General features: G+C 45.4%; 1 protein-coding gene across 2 annotated transcripts in view; it reads left to right on the forward strand.

The window, feature by feature from the left end:
• Positions 1–5,193: 5,193 nt before the first annotated feature.
• The window catches only part of AP1G1 (adaptor-related protein complex 1, gamma 1 subunit), a 90,784-nt gene continuing 84,077 nt past the window's right edge, over positions 5,194–11,900 (forward strand). For both annotated transcript variants that reach the window (XM_011976736.1, XM_011976737.1), the window contains exon 1: positions 5,194–5,633. The gene's annotated coding sequence lies outside the window, so the exon portion shown is untranslated. The remainder of the gene's footprint in view (positions 5,634–11,900) is intronic.

Raw genomic sequence — 11,900 nt, forward strand, 5'->3', positions numbered from 1 at the left:
AGCCAGGATGGTCTCGATCTCCTGACCTCGTGATCCGCCCGTCTCGGCCTCCCAAAGTGCTGGGATTACAGGCTTGAGCCACCGCGCCCGGCCGACAGTCACTTTTTTAAGTGCTTTAAGTGTGTCAGCTCATTTAATTATCACGCCAGCCCTAAGATGCCAATGCTAGTATAAGCCTCATTTTTCAGATGGGAGCACTGGGTTCAGAAGTGTTCAGAGATGTTAAGTACCTTGTTGCAGGTCACATAGTAAAGAAAGGAAGAGCAGGGTTTTAAGCCCAGGTAGTCTAGCCCCAGTAACTTACACTCTTAACTACTGTGCTATAATGCCTGTGTGGTTTACAAATACATGGTGTATGAGGAGCAAATGAATGGATGTATATAAAAATACTCTTTTATTTTCTTTTTTTTGAGACAGAGTCTTACTCTGTTGCCCAGGCTGGAGGGCAGTGGTGCGACTCTGGTTCACTGCAACCTCTGCCTCCCGGGTTCAAGTGATTCTCCTGCCTCAACCTCCCGAGTAGCTGGGATTACAGGTGCATGCCACCACGCCTGGCTAATTTTTGTATTTTTAGTAGAGATGAGGTTTCACCATGTTGGTCAGGCTTGTCTCGAACTCCTGACCTGAAGTGATGCACCCACCTTGGCCTCCCAAAGTGCTGGGATTACAGGCATGAGCCACTGCGCCCAGCCTGAAAATACTTTTGTAAATGTAAGACATACTGTACTACTGTTATTTATAAAGGGCAGTCAGTAAATGCTTTAGTTGAATTATGAGGCGGCAAAAAAATTTCAATATTTACATTCTTATGATGCTTTAGGCTTTTCAAAGTGCTTTCATGTAGCTGATCCCTTCTGGATAACAAGCCACTCTAAATCCATTTTGGAACAGGCAAGACATAAATAAATATTGGCAAGCTGAGTAAACAGGCTTAGAGATGTTTAACACCTTGCTCTGGGCAAAAAGTGAATCAAACCTAGCCAAGACTGGCATCTAAGTGGTCTGACTCCTAGCCAGTGTTTCTTCAGTTGTATTTTTTGTTGTTGCTCTTTGTTAAATTGTTGTTATTAGTGCTATTCATTCATTTCAGAGATGGAGTCTCGCTCTGTTGCCTAGGCTGCAGTGCAGTGGTGTGATCTCGGTTCACTGGGACCTCTGTGATTTTCAAGTGATTTTCCTGCCCCAGCCTCCCGAGTAGCTGGGATTACAGGTGCGCGCCACCACGCCTGGCTAATTTTTGTGTTTTTAATAGAGATGGGGTTTTGCCATGTTGGGAAGGCTGGTATTGAACTCCTGACCTCAGGTGATCTGCCGGCCTTGGTCTCCCAAAGTAATCACGATGGGATTACATGTGTAAGCCACTGTGCCTGGCCTATTCTTGTTAAATTGAAGCAGTTCTCAATAGTAAACAAAACCATAAAAATAATAATATTTGGCCAAGCACAGTGGCTCATGCCTGTAATTCCAGCACTTGGGGAGGGTGAGGTGGGAGGATCACTTGAGCCCAAGAATTCCAGACCAGCTTGGGTAACATAGCAAAACCCCGTCTCTACAGAAAAGAAATACAAAAAAAAATTTTTAAAAATTAGGTGGGCATGGTGGTATGCACCTGTAGTCCCAGCTACTCAGGAACCTAAGGTGGCTCAATATACACTTTTGCAAGCTCATTTTATAACATTGTTTTATAACATTTCTTTTTAAAGTCTGCCATACTATAATAATAAAGTTTTCATTTTACTGGTAACATAGTATTGCCTTTTACTGATGTGCTGTAATTTATTTATCTGGAATTAGGGGTTATGTTTGAGAAGACCGGGAGTAAGCCTTCCTAGACTTAAATCGCTAGCTGTGGAAACCAAAGATCCCAAGATAATGTGACTATGCTACATACTGGGGCAATTGCTTTTATTTATTTATTTTATTCATTCATTTAAAAGATGAAGAGGTAGGGTGTGGTAGCTCATGCCTGTAATCTCAGTCCTTTGGGAGGCGGAGGCAGGTGGATCACCTGAGGCCAGGAGTTCGAGAGCAGCCTGACCAACATGGAGAAACCCTGTCTCTGCTAAAAAATACAAAATTAGCACCGTGTGGTGGCACATGCCTGTAATCCCAGCTACTCGGGAGGCTGAGGCAGGAGAATCGCTTGAACCCGGGAGGCTGAGGCTACAGTGAGCCGAGATTGCGCCATTGCACTCCAGCTTGGGCGAGAAGAGTGAAATTCTGTCTCAAAAATAAAAGTAAAATAAATAAATAAATAAAAGATGGGGTCTCACTATGTTGGCCCGGGCTGTTCTCAAACTCCTGGGATCAAGTGATCCTCCTACCTTGGCCTCTCAAAGTGCTAGGATTACAGGCGTGAGTCACTGTGCCCAGCCGGGGCAATTGCTTTTAATTTTAGTTGCATGGAAGAAGGGTTTGGTACTAAGATAAATGGGCTGGGCATGGTGGCTCACGCCTGTAATCCCAGCACTTTGGGAGGCTGAGGTGGGTAGGTCATGAGGTCAAGAGATCAAGACCAGCCTGGCCAACATGGTGAAACCCTGTCTCTACTGAAAACACAAAATACAAAAAAATACGCGAGAATCACTTGAACCCGGGAGGTGGAGGTTGCAGTGAGCTGAGATCGCGTCACTGCACTCCAGCCTGGCGACAGAGCAAGACTCCACCTCAAAAACAAAAACAACAACAAAAAAAGGGAAATGTAAGTAAAAAAAATACTGAAAAAGAGTTTATTTTTTAATGTTTAAAACTCTTTAATGCTCTGCAATTGGCATGGTAGCAAAAAAGCTCTTTCTTCCTTAGGTAGCTGGCTTAATTTTTCTTTTGTGGTTCACAATGATGTACATTTAAATTTGACCTCTAAGCAATTTTTGTGGTGTTCCAAATGGAATACTTTAGCTAACTCTACTTTGCAACCTGCAAACTTCTTATGTGGAAACCCCAAACTAAGTTTGGCCTGTGTTCCCTACATACCTCAGAGGAAATTGTGTTTTGGCTTCGTTCCACTATTTACTAGCCTTGTAGTCCAGGGTTGCACCGTACAGTAGCAGCGTGGCAGAGGATCTGCATTCCGTAAACATTCTGTTCTTTAAACCACTGGTTGGTGGCTGACTCCACCCCGAGAGTGTAGGTGTGTGTGTAGGTGGGTAGGTGGGTGGGTAGGTAGGGGTGGTGGAAGTTGGTGGTACCCTATGCTAATTTATAAAATGGCACTCTGACCTGGCGCGGTGGCTCATGCCTGCAATCCTAGCATTTTGGGAGGCCGAGATGGGCGAATCACCCGAGGTCAGGAGTTCGAGACTAGCCTGGCTAACATGGTGAAACCTCATTTCTACTAAAAATACAAAAAATTATCTGGGCATGGTGGCGCATACCTGTGTAGTCCCAGCTACTTGGAAGGCTGAGGCAGGACAATCGCTTGAACCCAGGAGGCGGAGGCTACAGTGAGCCGAGATCACATCATTACACTCCAGCTTGGGCAACAAGAGGAAACTCTGTCTCAAAAAAAAAAAAAAAAAAAAAGGCACTCTTTAACAGAACCCCAGTGGAAGAGGGGAGAGGATGTGTGTTTTAGCCAAGTCAGTTTCTTGGAGCCTGTTTCTCCTTATTTGTAAAGCTAAGTTACTTATGTTTGACTAGCCTGACTCAGGAGGTTGTCCAGAGGGTCAGATTAGATTACACACATGAAAGTGCCTCATGAACAATGTGATATCAATATTTAATAATAAAAATAATTATTATCGCACCCATGGCCTCATTTCTTTCCAGCCACTTGGCATGCCCCCGTAGTTCAGGGACAAAATTGTACAGATGGGCCTGCTTGGTTCAACTTTTTTCGTGTATTTTTGAGACAGGGTCTCACTCTGTCGCCCAGGCTTGGCTAACTGCAACCCCTGCCTCCGGGGTTCAAGCGACTCTCCTGCCTCAGCCTTCCAAGTAGCTGGGTTTACAGGTGCCCACCACCATGCCTGGCTAATTTTGTATTTTTAGTAGAGATGGAGTTTCACCATGTTGGCCAGGCTGGTCTCGAACTTCTGACCTTGGGAGATCCGCCCGCCTCAGCCTCCCAAAGTGCTGGGATTACAGGTGTGAGCCACTGCGCCCGGCCTACTTAGAGCAATTTTTGTAAAGTATTTTGAATCCGTGCATGAAAATGACTAAGGAAAAAGGTGCAACCTTCTCTCTATGACACCCAGGTCCTAAACTCAAGATTTGTGGTTAGTTCTGGGCAGGCTGGTGGCTCACAGCTGTCATCTCCACACTTTGGGAGCCCGAGGCAGGCGGATCACCTGAGGTCAGGAGTTCAAGACCAGCCTGGCCAACATAGCGAAACGCTCTCTTTATTAAAAATTCAAATATTAGCCGGCTGCGGTGGTGGGAGCCTGTAATCCCAGCTACTTGGGAGGCTGAAGCACGAGAAATTGCTTGACCCCGGGAGGCAAAGGTTGCAGTAAGCTGGGATGCCGCCCCTGCACTCCAGCCTGGGCAACAGAGCGAGACTGTCTAAAAAAAAAAAAAAAAAAAAATTGTGCAGTTGGTTCTGTTCTGTTTGGCACCCAGCCTGGTGCTATGTTGTATTGTACTTTGTTGCCAGTCTAGCGGAAGGATTTTGGTCTAGGTAGGTCACCTTTACTTTAAACAGGCCAAGGTATCAGGCCCCCTTTACGTTCACACGGAAAAGACTCGCGTCATATGTTAGTAATTATTTATCAGGTTAGGAACTGTCTGGTTAGACTTTCTTTGGCCCTGGTCATTAATTCATGGAGTCATAGACCGAAAGCCCATTCCGTAAGGGTTTCAGCTAACGTGAGTCCAAGTGTTCTTTCTACATACGAGGAAACTGAATCCCTGGAGTTTAAGTGACTTGAGCTGTGCATGAACCGCGGTACTGGGCGTGGAATCCATTCTTGTGAGTCATCCTCTTAACTTTTCGTAAAATATGTTGCAAAGACACCATAAAACCATAGAATACCACCTGGAGCATGCTCCTTCAGTTAAAAAGAAAGCAAAAATCTTACAGGAGACAGCAAAGAGTTTGGGATGCCCGTGGATGAACACCATTTCAGCCCTGCTATCTTCTCCGCCCCCACCTGCCTCGCCTGCTCCCACTTCCTGGACTACCTGACCTAGCTCCGCCTCCTCCAGGTGGCCCTACCGCTTCCTGGTAGCCCAGCCCCTCCCCCGCCTCCCGCCAAGCGGAACCAATGTCTGTCCGCTCTGGGGTCGGCCGGATCTTTCTCGCTCAGACTCTTCGCAGCGGTGACTCGGCAGCAGCGTCTCGCGTCATCAGTGACAGCCCCGACCCTTGCTACGCTTTGCGTCGCTCTGCCAGAAGTAGTCGCCTCCTCCTTGGCAAATAGTCCTCGGCAGGGTCCGAGTTCTTGGTTAATCCGAGAGGAGAGGCACGAGAAGTTGCAGTGCGGGGACACGGAAGCGACTAGACGAGGAGGCCAGGGAGCGAAGTTTCCTCAATAGTGTGTGAAGTTAGTTAAAAACTCTCTCCTTCCTTAGGATCCCTCCGCCTGCAGTAGCGGTGGTGAGGCCGAGGGAGCCGCCATTTTGGATGTTCGGTTCCTGCTGCCACTGCTGCCGCCGCCCCCGGAGCTGCTGGTTTCACTCGAGGTTTCGGGCCGGTGAGTGTCACTGGCGGCACTGAGAGCATATTGCTGCTTTTGCCCCGCCGCTGGCGCGGGCGCTCGACCGGAAGCTTCCTGTCAGTTTCAGGAGTCCGGTCCCAGGCTGTGGGTGTTGAGAAGAGAGGACAGAGAGCCTGGGCCAGGAGGGGCCGGTAGCCCCAGGGGCTGCTCCGACTTCTGGAGGGCCGACCCCGAGGCCTCGGACCGGGAGGTTCCGCGCGCAGCGGTGTTCCGGGTAGTGGCGTTGCCCCGCGGGTACGGGCCTCCTTGAACCTTTGACTTTCTCAGGCTGCGATCTTTGAGGGCTCATTCAGGGAGCCTGGGGTTTAGCGCGGCGGGCCCCACCCCCGCGTGTCTTCTCTGAGCCACGTACCAGCGTTCTTGTGTCTTGTACCCGTGTCAGGTCTCTCAGATAACTCTTAGCATTTCCAAATGCCCAGTTAATCGCTGCCTGCCCCTGCAGTGCCGTCCTCTCGGAACCAGACAGACATCGGCCTCGCCTCTCTCTAACCTTCCAACCAACTTGTTTCCCAATTTTCCGCGCGCGCGTGTGTGTGTGTTTGTTGTTGTTTTGTTTTTTTCAGCCTACCTGCGATTGTGCTGTTTACCCTTTTCTCAGCTCCTGGGCCTGCGGACGTCAGCGTCTAATAATTCTCCCGGGCTTCCTGATTGCCTGAAAGAGTCGGGACGATTCAGTTGATTGTTTCCCGGTTAGGAGACTTGGTGTAGGAGATCCCTCGAACCACTCGCTCAGAGTGTGCTTCAGCAGTAATGTTTATGAGGCAGATTAAATGGCTTTTGGGAGGCGGGAGCTGTCAAATGTTTTCTCATTTGTGGATTCCCTCCCTGTGCTGAACACTTAGCTTTTTGGTACTCACTGACACTTGTGTGGTGTTTTTTTTTTTTTCTCCTCCCCTGTTACATATCCCTGAGCATGGAAATCTGTCCATGGAGAAAAATATTAATCTGAGGTAGGTAGAAAGGAGAGTTGGGCTGCTTTACAGTGATTCGTTAACCGAGGAGAGGAGTTAGTGCTTTCTTAGTGACCTTAACTTTGAGGTGTTTGTACAGTAATGATCTTTGCTGACTGATTCTAAAACATACTTGTAATGACTTCATGTATTGGGTTTTTCTGGGGATAGTTGAATTTTAAATATTGACTTCCACCCTTCCCTAGAATACTTGTCAAATACCTAAGTTGTCATACAGCCTAACTTTCAAGTTTGAAAAATATGAACCCTGTAAGTACTAGTAATCTAGTCACTTTTATTCTAAAAGCATGTTTGCAGTCTGGCATGCTTGAATGAAAAGTATTTCTTTGTTTTAATTTTTATTATTATTATTATTTTTTGAGACGTAGTCTGGCTCTGTCTCCAGGCTGGAGTGCAGTGGCATGGTCTCGGCTCACTGCAGCCTTCGACTCACTGCAACCTACACCTCCTGGATTCAAGCAATTCTCCTGCCTCAGCCTCCCAAGTAGCTGGGACTACGGGTGCACGCTGCCACGCCCGGCTAATTTTTTGTTGTTGTTGTATTTTAGTAGAGATGGGTTTCACCATGTTGCCCAGGCTGATCTCGAACTCCTGAGCTCAGGCAATCCGCCCACCTTGGCTTCCCAAAGTGCTAGGGTTACAGGCGTGAGCCACGGTGCCTGGTGAATAAAAAGTATTTCACAGTAATTCACTGATATATTTCCTACGTTTCAAGTTAGGCGAGTGTGATTGAATCACCCTTATTTCATCTCAGCCTGGGTTTTTACATCTGCAAAAGAGAAGTTAACTTATTTGAGATCACAGTCTAGTGGATGAAATTTAAATTTATAACTTGAACTGAGTCAAGCTTTTTAATACTGCTAAGCCACATATATAGATGCATTATTCTTATCAGGTTATTGAAATGAGATTGTAGATAAATTCCTGTATAGGTCATATGATGTCTCAGGAGAAAACAATATTTTCAGTGTAAATACTCAGTGATCTTGTTATTTGTTTTAAGGAGATTTTTCAAAAACATGTTAGTTACTATTAGATATGTGAGTTCTGTATTACCCTGAAGCTATGTAATTTTCTCTTTTGGTTTAAAGGAACTGTCAAACACTGAACACCTATGTAATGATCGCTCATTTACTAAGTATGCCCTTGCAGTTACTACTGAAATGTGCCATTTCTGACTTAGACTTTTCAAGTAAGGTGTTAGCAGAGCTATCACATAGATGTTAGTTAACTCAGTGTTTTTCATGCTTTAATATGTTGGTATTTAAATGTCATTCAGGCGGGTGCTCTGTGGCTCATGTTTGTAATCCCAACACTTTGAGAAGTGGAAGGTGGATCCCTTGAGCCCAGGAGTTAGAGGCCAGCCTGGGCAACATAGTGAGACTCTGTCTCTACCAAAATATTTTAAAATATTAAACTTTTAAAAATTCATTCTTAGATAGTTTGCATTCACTGGGGGAAGGGTCCTTTTGCCTTAACAAATTCCTAGCAAAGTGTTGTTTAGTGCACCATTGATCAGTGCATATTTGAATATCTGCTTTGTGTTTAGGAAACCTCCGTTTCTTTTGGGAGCAGTTGCTTATTCTTTGGTCTGACCTCTGTCATTGTTAGCAGTTCTAGATTTGAGGGCAGATTTTAGAGTGAAACTATAAAGTACAGAAATTGCCAGGAATGCCTTGGTGATATTTCACCCCAGTGTTTATTTTAAAAAGGAATTTTAAAAATCAGTGGTATGCAAACCAAAACCAACTTCTTTATGATTTATAAAAACTCTTATTTTTTATTATTTTTATTGTTTGAACAGGGTCTCACTCTGTTGCCCAGGCTGGAGTGCAGTGGTCTCTGCTCACTGCAGCCTGGACCTCCTGGACTCAAGCAATCCTCCTACCTCAGCTCTCCACATAGCTGGGACTACAGGCGTGTGCCACCACGTAGGGCTAAGTTTTGTATTTTTTGTATTGATAGTATTTTGTCATGTTGCGCAGGCTGGGCTCAAGCAATCCTCTTGCCTTGGCCTCCCAAACAAAGTGCTGGGATTACAGGTGTGAGCCACCTCACCTGGCCAAAACTCTTTAATTTATACAAATTTAAAAAATTGAATGAGTATTTTCCAAGAGATTATTTTTAATTTAAAAAGTTGAATTGGCAACCTACATACCAAAACACATTTTCCACAGTGCTTAATCCCCTTATTTGCATTTGACGAGGATTTTAAAATTTTGTGTATATAGCAGGACTTAATTGCTATCAAAACTTTAAAACTCTTAGAGCTTCAGAAAATTAAAAAATACTATTTTAAGTGCTTGTAATTTAGTCTATCCTTGCTTCATGAATTGTTTTCAGTTCTTGTTGTTTTGTTTTGTTTTTTGAGACAAAGTCTTGCTCTGTCTCCCAGCCTGGAGTACAGTGGCTGGATCTCGGCTCACTGTGCAACCTCCACCTCCTGGATTCCAGTGATTTCTGCTGCTTCGGCCTCCCAAGTAGCTGGGGTTACAAGCGTACGCCACCATGCCCAGCTGATTTTTGTATTTTTAGTGGAGGTGGGGTTTCACCATGTTGGCTAGGCTGGTCTCGAACTCCTGACCTCAAGTGATGCACCCAGCTTGGCCTCCCAAAGTGCTGGGATTATAGGTGGGAGCCGCTGTGCCCAGTCTGTTTTCAGTTCTTGATTTTGGCTTTCTTTATTCTCTGTTGCTTTTACTCAGTTTCTAATGCAGAATAGTGTTGAAAGTAGCAAACAATTTTTTTTCCAACTCCTCTCAGCTTATAACTAACAAGCAATTTTATTTTTATTGATTTATTGATTGAGACGGGTTCTCACTCTTTCACCCAGGCTGGAGTGCAGTGGTACAATCTCAGCTCACTGCAGCCTCGACCTCCTCCCAGGTTCAAGTGATCCTCTCACTTCAGCCTCCTAAGTAGCTGGGACTGTAGGCATGTGCCGCTGGATTTATTATTATTTTTTTGTATAGACGGGGTTTCGCCACATTCCCCAGGCTGGTTTCGAATTCCTGGGCTCAGGAGGTCCTCCCACCTCTGCCTCATAAAGTGCTGGTATTAAAGATGTAAGCCACCATGCCTTGCCCACAAGCAATTTTAAATTTAAGAGAGTAGGCCGGTGCAGTGGCTCATGCCTGTAATCCCAGCACTTTGGGAGGCCGAGGCAGGCGGATCACTTGAGGTCAGGAGTTTGATACCAGCTTGGTCAACATGATGAAATCCCATCTCGACTAAAAATAAAAAAGTTAGCCAGGCATGGTGGTGCGCATCTGCATTCCCAGCTACGTGGGAGGCTGAGGCAGGAGGATTGCTTGAACTGGGAGGTGGAGGTTGCAGTGAGCTAAGATCGTGCCACTGCACTCCAGCCTGGGTGACAGATGGAGGCTCTGTCTCAAAAAAAAAAGAAAGAAAAAAAATTAAGATAGCCTATAGGTTTATATAATCTTTTGTATTTCTTGGCTTACAGGTTTTGAAATTATCTTTGTTGGCCGGGTGGCTCACGCCTGTAATCCCAGCACTTTGGGAGGCTGAGGCGGGTGGATCATGAGGTCAGGAGATGGAGACCATCCTGGCCATCATGGTGAAACCCCATCTCTACTAAAAAATACAAAAATTAGCTGAGCATGATGGTGCATGCCTATAGTCCCAGCTACTCGGGAGCCTGAGGCAGGAGAATCACTTGAACCCGGGAAGTGGAGGTTGCAGTGAGCTAAGATCGTGCCACTGCACTCCAGCCTGGGGACGGAGCAAGACTCCGGCTCCAAAAAAAAAAAAAACTTTGTCAAAATGTAGTAGCATTTTTCTAGTTGCCTTTTTGTATAGAAAATTTTATTTCAATGAGGTCAAGAAAGAGAAAAGAGAAAAAAAGAATTGTCTTTTTTTTTTTTTTTGAAACGGAGTACCCCTCTGTTGCGCAGGCTGGAGTGCTGCACTGGAGCGATCCCCGCTCACTGCAACCTCTGCCCCCGGGTTCAAGCAGTTCTCCTGCCTCAGCCTCCCAAGTAGTTGGGACTACAGGTATGCGCCACCATGCCTGGCTAATTTTTGTGTTTTTAGTAGAGACGAGTCTCACTCTGTCAGCCAGGCTGATCTCGAATTCCTGGGCTCAAGTGATCCACCAGCGTTGGCCTCCCAAAGTGCTGGGATTACAGGTGTGAGTGCGGTGTCATTTTTACTTTGAAGATACATGTGAAGTTTTTTCTTCACTGACAAAGTAACACAATACACTTAATATGGCATGAGTTTTGGTTGCTGAAGAAACTGGTTAAAGTTTGAAGGGTCCAGAAGTGGGAGAAAAAAAACATACTTGACAAATGTGTTGAGTCAGCATTAACACTTTAGCATAAAAGGGCAAGGTTTAGGATGAGATGATTGAAATGAAAAATGCTTTTTCTCACTAGGTACTCGGAAATTTTACTTTTAAAAAAAGCCTACTCAGACCATTGGAGAAATTTGAATAGTAAATTATAAATGTTGTTGGCAAGAAATTAAGTAGGTTTAGAAGGAAGAAGGCAGTTTTTTAAAAGATGAGGAAAAAATACATGTGATTTTTGTAATTTATAAATAATTAAAAACATCTTATTTTTTATTTACTTTTTTGAGACAGGGTCTCACTCTTGTCACCCAGGCTGGAGTGCAGTGGTGCCATCTCGGCTTACTACAGCCACCACCTCCCGGATTCCTGCAATTCTCATGCCTCAGCCTCCCTAGTAGCTGGGACTGCAGGCATCTGTCACCACACCTGGCTAATTTTTGTATTTTTAGTAGAGACGGGGTTTTGTCACGTTGGCCAGGCTGGTCTCGAACTCCTGACCTCAGGTGATTCACTTACTTCAGCCTTGCAAAGTGCTGGGATTATAGGCATGAGCCCCTGAACCTGGCTGAAATATTTTAAATATTTCAAAGATATGTAAAGATGTTACACGTTTTCTAAACCTAAAAATAAACTTCACTGGCCAGGCCTGGTGTCTCATGTCTGCAATCCCAGCACTTTGGGAGGCCAAGTCGAAAGGATCACTTGAGGACAGAAGTTCGAAACCAGCCTGGGAAACACAGTGGAACCCTGGCTCTACGAATTTTTTTTTTTTTTTCTTAAGACAGAATCTCCCTCGGTCACCCAGGCTGGAGTGCAGTGGTGCGATCTCGGCTCACCTCAACCTCCGCCTCCTGGGTTCAAGCGATTCTCCTGCCTCAGCCTCTGAAGTAGCTAGGATTACAGGTGCCCGCCACCATGCCCAGTTAATTTTTGTACTTTTAGTAGAGATGGGGTTTC

The sequence above is a fragment of the Mandrillus leucophaeus genome, unplaced genomic scaffold (genome assembly GCF_000951045.1).
Source record: "Mandrillus leucophaeus isolate KB7577 unplaced genomic scaffold, Mleu.le_1.0 Scaffold17, whole genome shotgun sequence".
Taxonomy (NCBI): domain Eukaryota; kingdom Metazoa; phylum Chordata; class Mammalia; order Primates; family Cercopithecidae; genus Mandrillus; species Mandrillus leucophaeus.